This window comes from Rhinatrema bivittatum, chromosome 17 (genome assembly GCF_901001135.1).
Source record: "Rhinatrema bivittatum chromosome 17, aRhiBiv1.1, whole genome shotgun sequence".
In the NCBI taxonomy this organism is placed as follows: domain Eukaryota; kingdom Metazoa; phylum Chordata; class Amphibia; order Gymnophiona; family Rhinatrematidae; genus Rhinatrema; species Rhinatrema bivittatum.
Window position 1 is genome coordinate 43,824,397 of NC_042631.1, and position 18,742 is coordinate 43,843,138.

Consider the following 18,742-nt stretch of genomic DNA (forward strand, 5'->3'; position numbering starts at 1 on the left):
ATTCCTCCTTCCCTATGTCACAGTCTTACAAGGCTTATATACATTTTTTCTGATTTCCTTTGCCAAGTATTGATCATTTCTAAATGCGTCATTCTGGCCTGGCTTCCTTTCCCTAGACCATCTGTAACCCAAACATCTATTCTCTTTCTTTCATGTCCAGATGTTTGTTCTTTTTTTGGTACTACCTCCCCACAATTTGTAGGAAGACATCGATCACCTCTTCTCAGTATCTACATTTTCCTTTGTAGTTGACTTCCACACAGACCACACGTGCATCCTATGTGGGCCATTCTCGTGTCCTTCACTTCTTGCTGCAACCGAGCTGCTTTCCTTTCAGCACATGTTGGACATTGGCTGACACCAACAGTAGGACATAGTCCAGCAGTCAGTAATATACATTTTCTTCTTGAACCTTGAGTCACCGCTGAAACAGCGAGGTTCACAATGGAGAAGGGAAAGTACAGAGGACAGGTACACAGATAATCAGTAACACTTAGGAACACTGCAGCATGTCAATACTGCATAGTGCTCATGGCAGAGGCAGAGCAGGAAGAAGAAAGAGAATCAATGTTATCACCAACCCAAATTAAACTAAACCCAATTTAGAATCACTGAGAGGTGAAGCCAATTAATGAGCCAGGAACCAAAAGAATTCATTGACCAAAGGTTTGGCAAAGGAAAGAGACTCAATACAACAGTCTCTCAGTTACTAATAATATCATAAGCAATAAAGAATAAGCAATACAAGTGTAAATATATATGTATATATATGTAAGATTTAAACTTGCATTTCCTGTTCATACCACAGATCAGTCCAGTCAAGTGGGTTTTGCATCCCTACCAGCAGATGGAGGCAGAGAACTAAAAGCTTTGAGGTACCGCTACATAACTGAGAGTTCCACCTGCAGTCACTCAGTATTTCTCTGTCTCCAGTAGATGGTAGAGGTGCAAACCTGCAGTTAAGAAAGAGGGAAGAGAAGTTAGAAGACGCTCCCTGAGGTGTTAGGTTCCTTCGTGGGCCATTCCTTGGGTTGAGCTGGGCGAGTGGCGGGGTTGGTAATCCCTAATCAGCTTTAGGCCGCATCAGATTCAGGGGTCTGACAGCCAGGGGTCCTGGTTCCCCATTATCCTGAAGACTCCTTCCCAGAGGTGTAGCCAGCAGCAGGGAAGTATTCCTTTTTTCGCTTGAATTTCTTCCTTTGCTGTGGCTGCTGCTTCTTTAAAAAAAGAAAAAGTGTTACATTTATTTCAGCAGCAACAGCTCGAGCTGTTCCTGGCTTGATCATTGGGGCAGGCCCAGGCTGGGGAAAGGAGCAGTGTAGCCCCTCTGTTTCAGCTTCAGGCTGCACGGGGAGCTGGAGGCTGCGTTGGGCCGTGTTCCCCTCCTCTCCTGTGCACTGCGATCACATGGCTTCTGTTTCTCTGCAGCAGGCCCGGCTGCATGGAGACAAGATGACTCTGACAATGATTTCCTAGCGCGGGAAAGCTTCGGGGAGCTGAAGCTTGCATTCGGCCATGTTCCCCCTCCTCTCCCACGTGCTGCGATCACAAGGCTTCTGTTCCTCTCTAGCAGACCTGGCCGCAAGGAGACCAGATGGCGCCGACAGAGGTTTTTCAGCCTGGATCGGGGTCAGTTGAATGCAGCAGCGCTATGCTGAAATTCGTTGCTGGAGGGGAGGGGCCCTCTGGGGGGAATGAGGCTGGTAGGAGAGTCACAGTTTCCCAAGGCCCTGTCAGGATCAATAATAGAAGCCTATGTGACCTGTCAGACAGGAGAAGGGCTACAGCTCAGAAGGTGATGGACTCCCCAGAGCCCAGGGACACTCCTCCCTCGTTGTCTCCGGCAATCCCATTGGGGGAGGGGGGGAGGCGGTGGAGATGTGAGCTCTGGGCCGGACAGGGGAGAGGATAATGTGGAGTTTTCCCCAGAATTTGTCTTGCTTGTGCATAAGGCCTTTTTAACCAGGAAAAGCACTGGTTTGAAAGGGCATTTCTGTCAGCCGTCTTGTCCTGCTGCAAAATGGCTGAGGGACTCCTTGGCCAGAGGGTCAGGGGACCTCCTTAACTGGCTGGGCCTGGACCACCCTGAGGGGTCTGGTGGCTTGGATGATTTGGATCTTGATGACCCGGAAGATGGTTTTGGGGGTTGGTCCGAGGGTGGATCAGGATAACCCAGCAGATCTCCTGGTGGATGTTTATCAGGATGGGGATAAGGACATGGCTGATCCAGAAGAAGTCTCAATAATGAAGGAAAATGACCTGCGGGCGGTTCGTCTGTTCCTGTTTGGAAGGAACTTGGCTATTAAGGTGGTCCAGGAGGAGTTGGGCAATGAAGGGGTGGATCTGGTGTTGGTTGGATTCTGGAGCCCACGAAAGCCTTTCCTTTCCCTAAAAGGATCAAGAACCTGGTGAACCAGGAATGGAACTTCTCGGAGGCGAGCTCCCAAGGTGGCTAGGGCTGAAGCAAAGTTGTATCCCCTCGCAGAGGATATCCTGCCACTGCTGGTATTGGTGAAGGTGCATGCTTTGGTCTCGGCGGTCACTAACAAGATGACCATTCTGGTTGCAGATTTGGCAGCGAGCCTGTGGAAATCTGATGCAGAGGGCCTGTTTATGCTGGGTCGTAAGTCTCAGAAGCCTTCAGCAGACGCTGGCATTAATAGCCAGGCAACTCAGGTGGAGACTGGGATTGCATATGAGGCTGATGCGCCTTATGACTTGAGCTGGACTTCGGCCAGGAATATGGCTGCGGTGGTCTCGGTGTAACATCTGCTGAGATTGCGGAATTGGTCAGCTGATATGTGGTCTCTCAGCTCTGTAATCTTCCCTTTAAAGGAAGTAAAATTATTGTTCGGGGAGGACCTGAAACAATGAAGATTTTGCAAGAGTCTAAAGGGAATAAGCTGCTGGAGGATAAGATGACAGGAATTTTTTTCTGCCTCTCTCTAGGTTTCGGGAGGTGTGGCGTTTTTTTGTCCCAGTAAGGGTTCTGTACTGTCTTTTGAGGCACCTATAGACTTCCCTGAGAGGGCTCTGGCTAGGGGGCCAGCAGCAGTAAGGCTTCATTATGAAGCCAGGCTGGTCCACTCTCTCAAGATGGCTGTGAAAGGCCATCTATCACAGTCTTATGTTAAGTGGACCAGGATTATCTCGACCAATGGGTCCTGGAGGTAATAAGAGACTGTTATGCTTTAGAATTTTTTTGCCCCTTCACAGAAGCTTTCGTGGTGTCTCATTGCAGTGTCTGAGGCAAACAAGCAACGATTTGGGACACATGTCTCCTTCAGTTGCTGGCATGATTGTATCAGTGGCGGTCAGGGAGCATGGTCGCAGGAGGACCTCGATTTACTGTGTTGTGCTAAAAAAGGAAGGAGCCTTTCTTCTCATCCTCAATCTGCAAAAGGTGAAACGTGATACTGCGAGTTCCCTGTTTTTCCGTATGGAAACATTGCGGACGGTGAATAGCAGCAATTCATCGTGTGGAGTTTTTTGGGCCTCGCTGGAATTGACAGAAGACTATCTGCACATTCCCATTCGGGAAAAATAATGTTTCTTCATGGTATGGTTCTGGGGTAACTTTTCCAGTTTTGGGTCCTCCCATTCGGTTTGGTGACTGCACCTTGCACGTTCACAAATGTGATGGTGGTGGTGGCAGAGGCTCTCTGCAGAGAGGAGATCATAGTTCATTCTTATGTGGTTGACTGGTTTATCCAAGGGAAATCAGAGGAGGGATGCCGGCAGTCTGTGATCACGGTGATGGATATTTTGTGGTCCCTGAGCTGGGGGGTGAATTTGACAAAGTCACCTGAGCTCTACTCAGATGCTGCAATACTTGGGGGCAAAGTTTGATATTCAGCTCGGCAGAGTGTTTCTTACTTCTGAGAGGTTTCAGAAATGACAATCCCAGGTGGTGCGGATTTTGCGGATGCCAGTGCTCAGGGTTTGGGATTATGTTCAGGTCTGGGTTCAGTGGCATCTATGTTGAATTTGGTGCTAAGGGCTTTTGCCCACATGTGCCCTCTACAGTGGGTGTTGCTGTCATGCTGGAATCCATTGTCAGAGGAGTTTCATTAGCCTTTACTGCTTTAAGGTACTTCCAGGTCCAGTCTCTCATGGTGGCTGTGTTGGCCCAATTTGGAGAAAGGGATTGGCCTCGAGTTTCTGGACTGGATTATAGAGATCATGGATGCCAACCTCAAGGGTTGAGGGGCGATTTGTCAAGAACAGATGGCACAAGGACTGTGGTCGCCACTGGAAGCATCCTGGTCTATCAATCGCTTGGAAATGAGAGCAGTATATATATATATATATATATATATTTATTAATTTAATCTTTATTGAAGTTTTTCAAAAAGAAACACAAATATTCACAATTCTGTGCATAAACAGGAATTTTGATAGACAACATAATACTTAAATATAAAGTATTCATCCATTCAAAATTATACAAGTTTGTCTATCAAAAATAAAATAATGCGGGGACTGAACCTTATATAAACCTATATAATAATAATCAATAAAGAGAGGGTGCCTAATTATTTATTCCAATTAGTTGACCATTTCGTCAGATGTTACTGTTGGTATTATTTTATTCAAACTAACCTCATTCTTATCCTTCAAAAATATTTCCAGATGTGAAGGCTCTGTGAACACAAATTTTTTCCCCTGAAAATTAATAAAACATTTACTCGGATACTTTGTTTCTGAGCTCGAGTTTGATAGCCTTCAGTTCAGGTGTGAACCACGGTTTTCTGTTGTCCGGGGACTGGTGTAGAACTTTAGTGATTAGGGGGCAGGTTAGGTCTGCTACTTTATTGGTGATAGTATACCAAGAGGAGATAGCCGCATTTGCGTCCGAGAGGTCGAGATGTGACAGTTCCTTGGAGAGTTGGCTACTTAGGGAGTCTGAAGAACAGGGTTTCCTGTAATGGACAGTGGTTTTGGGGAAGGAAGGGGGGAAGGTGATTGACATCTTGAGGACCATAGTGATGACCTGGTGATCTGACCAAGGTATAGATGTACATGTAGGATTAGAGGAGAGTGAGATGCCTTAATTCACGAAGATTAAGTCCAAAGTATGGCCCGCTTTTTGTGAGTGGGGCTGTTGACGATCTGTTTGAAACCCAGGTGTCGGAATGTAGATAGGAGAGTATCGCAGTTGGAGCGTGGGGCTGAGTCAATGTGTAGGTTGAAGTCTCCCTTTATTATTGCTGGGGTGTCATAGTTGATGTATTTGGCGATGTATTCAATGAGGGGAGATGGGTCTGTTTCTAGATTTCTAGGAGGCACGGAGATAAGGCAGATTTGGAGCTGTTTGGATTTGAAGTATGCACATTCTAGGTTGGAGATTGAATTTGAATGTTGAAGGGTTATATTTAGGCCTTTCTTTGCTGCCAGAAGGAGTCCGCCTCCTCTTTTCTTGAGTCTTGGGATCGAGAATATGTCATACGTTTGAGTGGGAAGTTGATTTATTAGAACTGTGTCCGTGGGTTTCAACCAAGTTTCTGTGATAGCACAGATGTCTGGTTTGGCTTCCAAGAGATAATCATTAAGAATGTGGGGGTTTTTTTGGAGAGAGAGTGGGTGTTGAACAGAGTCAATGTGAAAAGCGAGAGGCCCAGAAGTTGTGTGACTGGTGAGATTATGATCGGAATTAGCCTTTTTTGCTGGATGGTGTGAATTGGAGGGAGTTTCTCTCTAGTTCTGAGGTGTTTGGTGATGATGGGGATGGTGAAGGTGTGCATCTTTAAGTGGTGTGGAGAGCTAAACGGAGTAATTGGCCTGTTACGGTTTCCGGTGTAGTCAGTGGTTGAGGAGGAAGGCGAGAGAAGCAGAATAGGGTATTGGTGGAATTCCTTCCACAAGTTAGAAGTCAAATGGTCAGAGTGTTTTCAGACAGTGCAACAATGGTAGCTTATATCAATTGGCAAGGGTAAATGAAGAGTCGCGCAGTTGCTCAAGGAGCCCAGGACCTTTTTGCCTGGGCAGAGCAATATTTGCACAGGATAGCCACTTCACATGTTGCGAGAGTGGACACTGCGCAAGCGAACTATCTCAGCAGGCAACAGTTGGACTCAGGAGGATGGAAGCTGTCGAAGGAGACCTTCAGCCTTATCCAGTCTCGTTGGGACAGTCCCCATCTGGATCTAATGGTAACAAGGAGCAATGCCAAGACAGCAAGTTTAGTATAGATGCTTGGGTTCTTCCATGGCCGCCAAGGATCCTGCTGTACGTGTTTCCTCCATGACCATTAATAGGTCGAATGTTTTTAGGTGCATCGAGAGGCATCCGGGCCAGGTGGTTCTGGTGGTGCCGGAGAGGCTGCATCATCCTTGGTTCGCGGATCTGGTTCAGTGTGCATTTGAAGGGTACCTGAGATTGGCTCAGTTGCAGGGGCTGTTAAAGCAAAGTCCTATTTTCTCGGATCGGGCAAATCACTTTTGTCTCACGACTTGACTTTTGTGAGCAGGCACATGTGATAAAAAGGATACTCTGAGCCCATAATTTTCAAGGGCTTAGTTTACAATTCCTTGCAGGTTCAGGTGGAAGCCTTAGGTAGTCTCAGAGGTATACTCCAGGGAAAAGGTCGTTGGCCTCACATCCAGATGTTGTGAGTTTTTTGAAGGGGGTCGAGTATCTGCGACCGCCAGTGCATAGATTGGGTCCAGCATGGAATTTAAAATTGGTCTTGCGGGTGCTTTGTGGGCCTCCATTTTGAGCCGTTGAGGAAGGTGTCGTTAAAGGACCTCATGCTGAAGGTGGTATTTTTTTGTGGCGATTTGTTCATTCAGAAGGATCTCAGAGCTGCAGACTTTGTCCTCTAGGGAACCATTTCTTAAGATTTCGGATGAGGGGGTGTCTTTGCGTATGGTATCCTTGTTCCTATCTAAGGTGGTATCTTTGTTTTACCTGAATCACTGTGGAGCTCTTAACTTTCCAAATTGATCTGCTGAGTTGCCAAAGGCAAAAGTCACAAACAGTTTTCGATGGTCAGATCATTTCTTTGTATTGTTTGGAGGTGCCAGAAATGGCACGATAATGCATTGGCTGAAGGAAGCTATTGTTTTGGCCTACCTTTGTAAGGGGAGAATTATTCCAAAGGGGGTTGCATGCGCATTCTACTAGAGCACAGGCAGTGTCGTGGGCCGAGTGTCAGTTAGTGTCGCCACAGGAGATTTGTAGAGCGGTGACATGGTCTTCTTTTCACACTTTATCTTGCCATTACCATTTAGATGTTCAGATTCCAGGAGAGCCAACCTTCGGCGAAAGTGTGTTGAGAGGGGGTCTTTCATGGGCCCGCCCAGTGAAGGGGTACTTTGGTACATCCTACTTCTCTGGACTAATCTATGGTACGAACAGGAAAGGAAAATTGGTTCTTACCTGCTAATTTTCATTCCTGAAGTACTACAGATCAGTCCAGAGATCCAGCTCCTTAATGTTCTCAAGACCGATACAGCTAACCCGTGTTCTGGCATGCTTACTGGGAAGAACTGTCAAAATGTATATATACAGAACTTAAAGAAGTTTGCCAGGTTGTGGCTAGATCCTTGGGTTGATTTGTGGGTTTTCTGTTTGGGGGACTTCAACTTTTGGGTTTAGCGTTTGCCCTCATTTAGGGGGTGTTGAGTTGTTGAGGAATTGTTACTCTACAGTTGCTTGGGTACAGGTCAATACTGAGAGACTGCAGGTGGCACTCTAGGTTATGTAGCAGTGCCTCAAAGCTTTTAGTTCTCTGCCTCCATCTGCTGGTAGGGATGCAAAACCCACTTGTCTGGACTGATCTGTGGTAGAGATGAGCTTTGTTGTTTTGGATCGGGTTTCAGTGCGGGCGCTTCGTGGGAAAACGAGTTTTCCCACGGATCGTGTTTTGCCAAAAACGAAACTGGAACCCGATCCGAACCCAGAAAAACGAATTTAAAAAAAACAAACCCTGAATCAGAAAAAAACCCCACCCCCAACCCTTCAATTTTACTTTCTTACAACCCCCCCACCATCCAGATCCCTCACCAAGACTTACTAAAAGCCCTAGTGGTCCAGCGGGGTCCTGCGAGCGATCTCTCCCTCCATGCCGTCGGGCCTGCTACGAATCAAAATGGCGCCGATGGCCCTTTGTCCTTACGATGTCACAGGGGTTACCGGTGCCATTGGTCAGCCCCTTTCACATGGTAGGAGCAATGGACGGCTGGCGCCATCTTGTGCTTCTACCATGTGACAGTGGCTGAACAATGGGACCATTAGCCCCTGTGACATAGTAAGGGCAAAGGCTATTGGTGCCATTTTGAATACTGGCAGCCAACGGCCCGAGTGCAGGAGATCACTCCAGGACCGCCACTGGACCACCAGGGACTTTTTGGATAGCACGGAGGAGAGATCACTTGCGGGACCCCGCTGGACTACCAGGGCTTTTAGTAAGTCTTGGGGAGGGATCGGGGTGGTGGGGGGGATTGTAAGAAAGTAAAATTGAAGGGTTGGGGTGGTTTTGTTTTGTTTTGTTTTTTTTAAATAAATGTGCCCCTCCCCCCCGCACTAACCCGAAAAACGAATTTTCCCCGAAGTTCGGGGAAAATCCTTTTTGTGGTTCAGGTCCCCCGAACCACTACGAATTAGGCAATTTCGTTGAAATTGCCTAATTCGTGATAAATGAATGCACATCTCTAATCTGTGGTACTTCAAGAACGAAAATTAGCAGGTAAGAACTAATTTTCCTTTCTAAGCCATGTAAGATACAGGAATAAGCTACAGGAACATAAATTGATTCAGCATATATGGGAACATGAATAGAAACAGTGGAATAAATGATAGCAGAAATTTCTGGAGGAAAATCATCAAATGATGGTGGTAAAGGGGGAAAAGGAAGAGGTGGTGGTAGTGGCTTAGCAACTGGTACTGTTACATGCAAAACGCGGACCATCATACAATTTTAGAACTTTAATAGAATTTAATAGAACTTTAAAACAATTTAATAGAACAAGCAACAAACAAAGCTAAAATAATACAGCCACCAAGGCCTATAGCAAGATATAGGAGTATTTTCGTACCCCAGCCTTTTACTTGTTTCCCAGAACGATAAAATGGATTTACGCCACTCCGGATCTACTATCCAGCCAGAAGGTAAATTATAATTTTCTGCTAGGTGTTTGTTAAATTAAGAATGATAGTTGTACGGTCAGTAACTGTCATACAACACTGACGACTATAATTAGTCCTTAAACTATGGCACAAGCCACTTTAGGATAACAGGAGCAAATCAAAGCAAAACAGTGATCCTGAAGGGTTTCAGTAATCTCACGTAACTGAAGAGCAGTATGTTTTAAGGTCTCAACAGTTTTTGCTGACTTAAGCCTACCTTCTGCAGCTGCAATGAGTTGCTTTCCTTACAGCACGTATTGGACATGTGCTGGTACCAACAGAAGGACATAGATCAGCAGTTCAGCCGTCAGCATTATACAGGAGGAAAATAACACTTGTAGACTGCATTTTCAAATCAATGAGGCCAATGTAATAAACTGCGCTGAGCCTACCGCAGGTTTTTACTCTGGTTTTAGTGCAGGTTTTCGGTGCTAACCTTACTCAGGCATGTAATATGGGTTTTAGCACCGATGAACGATGAATCCCACAGTATGCTTACCATGGATGCATGTAAATCGCATGAAAACAAAGCTATTAGCTATTACAGGCCTTTGCAGAGAGCTGCATAAGCAGGGAAACATCTTAGCGCTTGTTTTTTAACGCAGGAAATTTAGTGCCTAGGTCAGGGCAGGAGTAAAACTTAACTCACATTTCTCATGGCCATTTTAGTCCATTGTGGTGCTTTTTTGAGTTTTTCTGTGGCAAATATGGATTATGTACCTTCTTTTTTTTTTTTTTTTTTTAAATGCTTTGGTACATTTTGTGGGTGAGCTGAAGAATTAGAGCAGCAGAATCTTTAGAGCAAGGAAGAGAGAGAGTTTCTCATCGCGGAAAAACCAAGGAGGATCCGAGAGGAGCAGGCTGTCCTGGCTCAAGCTGTTGGCCGAAGGGCATGCAGGCAGTGGATATTTTGCCTGAGGACAACATTGCTGGGGTTACCTGAGGCAGATGATGTTTGGTCATATAGACTGTGCTGCAGGGAAATTTTCTCTCTCTGTGAAGAAATTGGAGATGATAATCTTCTAACCAATCATGGACATGACATTCCAGGCTTGGTCAAGCTTCTTTGGTAACTTGCATTTTCTTGCCACTGGTTCTTTCCAGAATTCAGTGACTGAAGTGGCCAATTTGAACCAGTCAACGTTTTCAAGGCATTTCAGCTAGGTACTGAGGGCCATGATGAAATGGGTCAAGGAGTACATAAAGTATCCACAGGAACTTACAGAGTGGCAAGAGATGAAGCGTGTTTTCTTTGATATTTTTTATTTATTTATTTTAGTTTTTTCTATACCGGCATTCGTGAGGGTATCACATCATGCCGGTTTACAATAAACAGTGGAGTGAAAAAAGGAACAATGAACGAGATAAATAATAGGTGCTAAACATAAAATAGTTACAGTTACAATAAAACAGGGATGAGTAAAACTGGGAGCAAGAGGAAAAATGAAAGGAACTTTAACATAGTATATTAACCGAAATATGACGGGGTGCATTACAAGAATTATTTGATTTACAATGAATTGTTCAATTGAAATATTACAGGTTTTTTTTTATATAAGGGTAGTGGTCATAAGTGATGGTTTTCTGCATAATGGTAGTACTTGGAAGTTGGTTGTAGGTGTTGGAAGTTGGTTGTAGGTGAGGTGAGTAATGAGTTTATGGCTGACTTGCCAAATGTAATGGGTACAATTGATTGCAACCATGTCACTCTCACACCCCCCCCCCCCCCAACACAAGAGAGAAATGGTATACCATAACAGGAAACATTTCTATTCCCTGAATATATAAGCTATGTGCAACGGGCACATGAAGATCCTCAGTGTTTCCAAGTTTTCTGGAAGCAGCCATGATGCCTTCATCCTTGCGTAGTTGATGATGACTTGAAATTTCATGGAAGGGAAATATGGCAAAGGCTGGTTTCTCGGTAAGTGTGAAATAGAAGACAAGCCAAAGCATAAGCTAAAATGTCAAAATGTAAGCTCTTTGGGGTGAGTACTGAAAGCATTTGGCACCTTGTGCACATTTTTGGTTCATGGTGCCAAAAGTAATATTCTGTTATACAATCAAGTGTTAGCTGTCTAAGGTAGGTACATGTAAGCACTCTGAGGTGGGTACTGAAAGTGTTGACTGAACTATGGGATGGATATCAACAGGTCGACAGCACGATTGATTTTGGTGCCTTGCACACAGCAAGTTAATGGATTGTTCTATTTCCAATTTTTTGCAGGAGATCCTGGCTATGGCTGCAAGACATGACTGTTCACACCCCTGTCTGCATTAAGCATGGTGGCAGAAATCTGCCATAGTAAGGTGCACACGAGAACAGGGGTGGTCGTAGAATGTACATTTGGCCTTTAGAAAAACTGGTCTTGCTGCCTTGACCACTCTGAAGGAGCACTACAGTATTCATCAGAGAAAGAAGCGGATATCGTCCTGGTATGCTGTATAACATTGCCTTCTGGGATTGCGTTCATCTGGATGTGGATCCAAACCTGGGGCCTAAGCCGAATGTTTGCACCTGCTGCAGAGGGAGATAGTACAGCAAGGGGAAATGATCTCCACTGGAAGGTCATAGTGGACTATTCTGGAAGTACATTTTTGCACACATGGGGGTAGAGGAGGTTTGTGGAAGAGATTCTAACTCCAACATTTGTCTCATCTTAGATCGGCATGAACCCCAAGGAAGATGAATGCCATGAAAAATACACACTGTGGCCATCTATCAGCTTTTGAATATGTTCTGAAATTTAATGTGATTTTAATAAAATAACTTTTTTAATGATTGACTGGTCTCCTTCATTAGTGTAGCTCTATTTTATCACAAGTCTGTCACCCTTGAGCCAGATTATCCCACATCAGTATGGAAATCCCTGGCCCAATGAGGCATGGTCCATGACAGGCCTTTAGATCTTTGGGCCAGGGATTCCCATACCAGTGTGGAAGTCCATGGCTTGTGACAGCTGTGACCCATTTTCCAACCAGATTAAAACCCCCAAAAAAACCATGTAACATTTTAAGATTTTTGTTTATTTCACTTCAAAAGTAATTGCAGAGTCAAAAATGCAAGGTTGACTTCAAAGAAATTGCATACATTTTGAAGAGCCATGATGACAGCCTGGGAAATACAGCATAGCAGGCAAAGTAACATATGCAGGGAAAGTCAATAAATGCAATCAACAGATCCATAAACTAGAGAAACATTTGGAAGACCAACGCCGACAACCTGGTAAAGTAGACGAAGCATCCACCGTCCGATGGTGCAGGAATGAAAACATTTTTGCAGACTGAAGTTATGAATGCTGATGGTAAACATGCATCCACCTGCAAAAAGAAGGGGAAAGAAAAACAAAGTGAAAAATGCAAATCAGAAGTCTAGAGATGTATCATCCAGCACCCACTATGGAACCTGAAAGAGTAGTACACAGGAATGTTGGTGTATAAATACTCATTGGAGGAGAAGAGACCAGCATCGGTGGTGTGGTGAGTGATGGGAGAAGTGTCCACTTAGAGATGAGGCATCCAAGTGGATGGCAGAGACAAGGGGGAGAAGTATCTGTTTAGAGAATTCCGAGTGGGTGAAGGGTCTGCACTGGAAGGAAGAGCAGGAGTAATAACCATCATTTCAACACACTGCAGAAAGGGGCGCTGATAATGCACCCATCTGCAAAAGAAAGGAAAAAGAAAAAAAAAGTGAGAAATGTAAGTCTGAAGCTCACAGAGTGACCATCCAGTGCCCACTGGGGCAAATACTCATGGGAGGAGAAGATACCAGCATCGATAATCTGGCAAGCAATGGCTTTAACGAGGCATCTGAGTGGGGCTTACCAGAAAAAACACTATTGGGAAAACAGAGCCTCTCCCACCAAGCAGCGGGGTTCAGAACCATTATTGGTGGTCTGGTATGGTAGTTGACAACCAATGTTTTTAGGTTCTCCATGGGAGGTGGTTCTTGGGGGCATTGTGCCTCGCTGGTGCAGGTGGTCTGGAGTGGGCCAGATGGGATTCAGAGGCAGTCATTAGTGGTTCGGCATGACAGTTGACAGCAGTTGTGTTGCTGTTCCCATGGGAGGTGATTTCTGAGACTGTCATTGGTGTTCTGGTGTGGGCCTAAAAATGAAAGAGTACCATACCAACGGGTCCAGCTCCGACATCAGTATCAGCTGCACATTGAGGGAGGAAACCTGACAGACAGCTATGTGCCAGCAACCAGTCACAGAAGAGAACACAGAGAAAGTAATTGTTGGTGTAACATGGCAGTAGATTGCAGGATACTTATTGGTGGTCCAGTGTGGGGTCGGGATGGGTGATTTAGTCATCAGGGTTCCAGCTGAAGTTGGGAACACTTCAGCATGGTGGGAACTTGCTTTGAGGATACGGCCTCTGTCCATGGTTCCTACCTTTGGCTTTATGTGGGGGGTTGCTGTTTTCCAGGGTTTGAGATTTGGATTATGAATTTGACTCCTAGGGAAACATGAGCCCAACCACATGGGTAAGGGTCCTGTTCCTTTCCCATCAAGTCCTCATAGGACACAGACAATGCCATCAGTTGAATCTGTAACTTGATTATCCAAAACATTGGCTGCCCCGATGCTTTCTCCGTCAGACAGTGTGGACTCTCCACAGCAGACGCATTTCCTTCCTCGTGTGTTCCATTTCCTGGTTTATTGCTGTTTATCCCACTATCATACTGGCCTCAATGAATTCTTGCCTCGTAAGCAATTATGCAGCTACCTGTTCTGCCACTGTGTCAATGCCAAAGAGTGGTGTTACTATTGGTGGGAGAATCCATGATATGGAACCTTACTGCCAATCACAATGGTGCCTGTAGAAATGATGCTACACTGGTACAACCTGGATGTTTAAGAACATAAGAAAATGCCATACTGGGTCAGACCAAGGGTCCATCAAGCCCAGCATCCTGTTTCCCAACAGTGGCCAATCCAGGCCACAAGAACCTGGCAAGTACCCAAAAACTAAGTCTATTCCATGTAACCATTGCTAATGGCAGTGGCTATTCTCTAAGTGAACTTAATAGCAGGTAATGGACTTCTCCAAGAACTTATCCAATCCTTTTTTAAACACAGCTATACTAACTGCACGAACCACATTCTCTGGCAACAAATTCCAGAGTTTAATTAAGAACATAAGAACATAAGAAAATGCCATACTGGGTCAGACCAAGGGTCCATCAAGCCCAGCATCCTGTTTCCAACAGTGGCCAATCCAGGCCATAAGAACCTGGCAAGTACCCAAAAACTAAGTCTATTCCATGTAACCATTGCTAATGGCAGTGGCTATTCTCTAAGTGAACTTAATAGCAGGTAATGGACTTCTCCTCCAAGAACTTATCCAATCCTTTTTTAAACACAGCTATACTAACTGCACGAACCACATTCTCTGGCAACAAATTCCAGAGTTTAATTGTGCGTTGAGTAAAAAAGAACTTTCTCCGATTAGTTTTAAATGTGCCCCATGCTAACTTCATGGAGTGTCCCCTAGTCCTTCTACTATCCGAAAGAGTAAATAACCGATTCACATCTACCCGTTCTAGACCTCTCATGATTTTAAACACCTCTATCATATCCCCCCTCAGTCGTCTCTTCTCCAAGCTGAAAAGTCCTAACCTCTTTAGTCTTTCCTCATAGGGGAGTTGTTCCATTCCCCTTATCATTTTGGTAGCCCTTCTCTGTACCTTCTCCATTGCAATTATATCTTTTTTGAGATGTGGCGACCAGAATTGTACACAGTATTCAAGGTGCGGTCTCACCATGGAGCGATACAGAGGCATTATGACATTTTCCGTTTTATTCATCATTCCTTTTCTAATAATTCCCAACATTCTGTTTGCTTTTTTGACTGCCGCAGCACACTGAACCGACGATTTCAATGTGTTATCCACTATGACACCTAGATCTCTTTCTTGGGTTGTAGCACCTAATATGGAACCCAACATTGTGTAATTATAGTTTGTCATGGATGTGTCTGGCCATGAGAAGTGAAGCTCAATTGTCTCACTGTCATCGTCTTGTGTTTTGGGTGCCGATGTCTTGTTTGGCAGCTGCAGACTACCATTGGGCTGCTCTGCTGCCCCTATCATCAAATGTGGATCCCGAGGTGCTAGCTGGTTCCCTTTGGCCTTGGCCTCTGTGGCAGGCACCTCTGTGTCCATCAGCTAATGATCACTTGGGAAAATAAGAAGAGCTATCGGAGCCAAGTACTATTACATCCTTTTGATCCCCCTTCAGCCAGCTCTTTTCACTCTGGAGATATATTTTTCCCCCAACATATTCACCTGTTCCTTCTACAACTTCAGTACTACCAGTATGGACACTAGCAAAATAGTCCTGCTGAAGAGTTCCCCAGATCAACTCTTCCACCGGCATCAGCTGCATTTCACATGATGGGCTTCCTCCCATCTGGCACTTGGATCTCTTGAGTGCCAGCTTGATCTTGACAATCGCCCTGGTGTCCTGCCATTGATGCTTCAAGCTGGTCCACTGTCCTGGTTGACACTGACAGGTTGCTGACATCCTTGGCGATGCTGTCCCAGATCTTTCTTTTGTCCTTCGAGAAGGTCTTCTGCCCGAAGAGTGCACTGTACGTCTCACAAACCCATCGCGCTAATGATACTTCTTTTCCTCTTTGAAGCGCACATCGTGTTGACACCAGTTTTCTTCCAACTGTTGGCTGCTGGTTCCTGCTTGCTCGTCATTCCCAGATGATGGCAAAGGTGGGTCACTGCTTCCCTGAGCATTAGTCCCACTACCTGCTCCCTTCCTCTTTCTCCACTCGCTTTCTTTTCTTCCTTCCTCTAGCTGCCCCCATTAGCTCACACATGCCATTCTCCTCCTGCCCAATCTCCTCTCCCTGGCTACATTCTGATACATGTACCACATTCCTCTTATGCTCTCTGTCACCACTAGCTCGCCTGCCACACTCATCCACTCCTGCACTTGCACCTCCTCTGTCACGCTCCATTTACTTCTTGGCCATGAACACCAACTCTACTCTTTCAGGAACCTAAACACAAAATGGACAAAAAGACAATCACAGATCAACAATCAGATGCACTCTAAAGATTCACTCAAGAAGACAAGACAAAAGGATGGGAAACGGCAAGGGAAAAACAAGCAGCACAAAAAACACCACTCAGCTATCTCAAGAGCAACCACCACTCCTACACCAGTATCACCCAGCACTGACAAAATGGTCCTGGAAGAGGTTACCTTTTCTTTCTCTGCAAGGTGGAGTGTCCAAGAAAACAGATGGACATCTATGAGCCATCAATCACCTGTCAGCCTAGGTGACTTCTATCAACCAATAGGGAACACTGCAACACTTCTCAAACTAGCACCAGTTTTTACAGTGGATTTCTGCATGTCAGTTTTAAGGCTGGTTTTGGTGCACCCCTTGGGATTACTACAGATTTTTAGCACCGGTTTGATTTGCTTACTATTAGTTTATAGCATTGATTGGGGTCCTGGGTTTTTGATATGCCTGGTATTAAAAATAGGAGCTAACAATTTGCACAGGTTTTATTACATCAGCCTCTGTGAGAGTTATTTTCCATGCAAAAAGCACACACACAAAATGCAACTGCAAAATCTATGAATATTAGACTAATTTTATCCATTATTTGATGGATGTTTCAATTGTTTGATTAGGTTTAATTACAGGGTTTTCTTTTTTTATGTTTTTATTTATCTGTTATTTTGATGATAATTATGCAACACCAAAAGAAAACCAACGCTAGGTTGAAATACAAAGCATACATAGAAAGACTACCACTTATAACACGGTCAGATCCTTTAATCCTTGAAACACTAGACTTCTGCAGTAAATATTGCTAAAACAGAAATCCCACTTTATAATCATTCAATTCCATCATGTTGAAATGTTCTAAAAAAGTGTCCTTTTTTATTTTGTATGTGCATGTAACAAATAAAAAAACCTTGTATAATTGCAATGTGTATACATTATATTCCATGTTATTCTTTTTCAATACTTATAAACAATGTGAAACCAAAATCAAGACACTCATCTCACAAGGAGCGTGCAAAAGTCAGCAAAATGCATGCATCAAAAAAAATCCCTAACACTGCTTCCGGTTTTGAATTACTTGTCTGCATTAGGGGATGGTTCCACACTCAGTGGAGTCCTGGTAATGACTTAAAAGAATGGAAAAAAGGAAGTGATCTTAACCAATCAATTCAGTCTACAATGATACATTCTGATTGGTGACACTTTGAAGTCTTTACATAAATGCTATCTCCAAACGGACATTAAAGGTGCCGTAAAACTGCAGAAGTAGCCCATGGCTTGGGAGTGTACTGGAGAACAGAAGTGTCTAGACTCCTGTTTGTTCAGGCAAACTTTTATTATGGACACAAACTAAACACAGAAAAGGCGACTTACCTCAACAGTAGTAGAACAAAAGCAATAGCACTTACATATATCTGTATACAGTTTTAATGTAGTTCCTGCTTCCTATCCATCTCTGGGGCCTGGCCAGTTATCCCTCTGCTAAGGGAAATGCCCTGGAACCAGGATTCCCTGCTGGTGTATGTTTTAAGCTGGACCAGGCCAGCTACCTGGAGCCAGTCCCTTAAGGTGTTCTGAACCTGCTTTCTGTACACTCCTTCACATGCCCTCCCCCTCAGCTCAACCTTCCTGTTGCGTTCAGACTGCCGGTACATCCTGCGGCCCATTGCTCTTACCTCCAGCCCGGGGCCATCCTCTCTGCCTCCTGACGCCACACCAGCCTTCTGAGACTTGACCGCCCACCACATCTGCCTCCAGGCTTCCATCTGCTCCCTGGCATCAGGTCCTCCTCTGGGCACGGCAAGAGGCCATGCTGCAACTGCTCTTCGTCTTCGTGGCAGGATGCCGCTGGATCCTCGGGGCACGCCTGGGACAACTGCCCTAACTTTAAAGGGCCAATGGCAGAAAACCTCCGGAGGTGCCCCTTAATAACATCATTCAGCCAGTCCTATAAAGGGCTGAGACCGAGAACCCTCCAATGCCTTGGCAATAGATTGTCTCACTTTGAGAAGTGCTTTGCCACCGCATTTTTGTTCCTGTTCCTTCTGTGTGTTCCAGAGTTCCTGTGTCTTGTTCCTGATCCTGTTTGGCAGCCCAGTTTGTCTGGAGTTCTTGTCTCCATGGTCAGTCTTCCTTGTCTGTCTACAGCATCTCCTGCTCCTGTGGTCCCCGTCCTCCATTCTAGTCACCCAATCAAAAAATCGATCAGATTTGTCTGACAGGACTTTCTCCTGCTGAATCCATGCTGCCTGGATTTTAGGCAGTTCACTATTCTTTCTTTCAGTAGAGTCTCCTTTAATGTTCCCACCACTGAGGTGAGGCTAATTGGTCTGTAGTTTCCATCCTCCTCTCTGCTACCATTCTTGTGAAGCGGGCCATAACTGCTCTTCTCCAATTTCACAGCACTACTCCCATTTCTAGGGATTTATTTAATGTATTTATTTATGAGAATTTTATATACCGTCTGCAAATCATGTTAACCAAGCAGCAATACAATAAAAAAAACAAGCAGAAATAAAATTAAGTTAAACAAACCAGGGGTACATTAAAACATAATGTAGTTCCTGCATTA

At 44.8% G+C, this 18,742-nt stretch overlaps 1 protein-coding gene across 1 annotated transcript in view; it reads left to right on the plus strand.

Annotated features, from left to right (window-relative positions):
* The window catches only part of CHID1 (chitinase domain containing 1), a 780,048-nt gene that overhangs the window by 46,802 nt on the left and 714,504 nt on the right, over positions 1-18,742 (plus strand). The gene's annotated exons all lie outside the window — the stretch shown is intronic.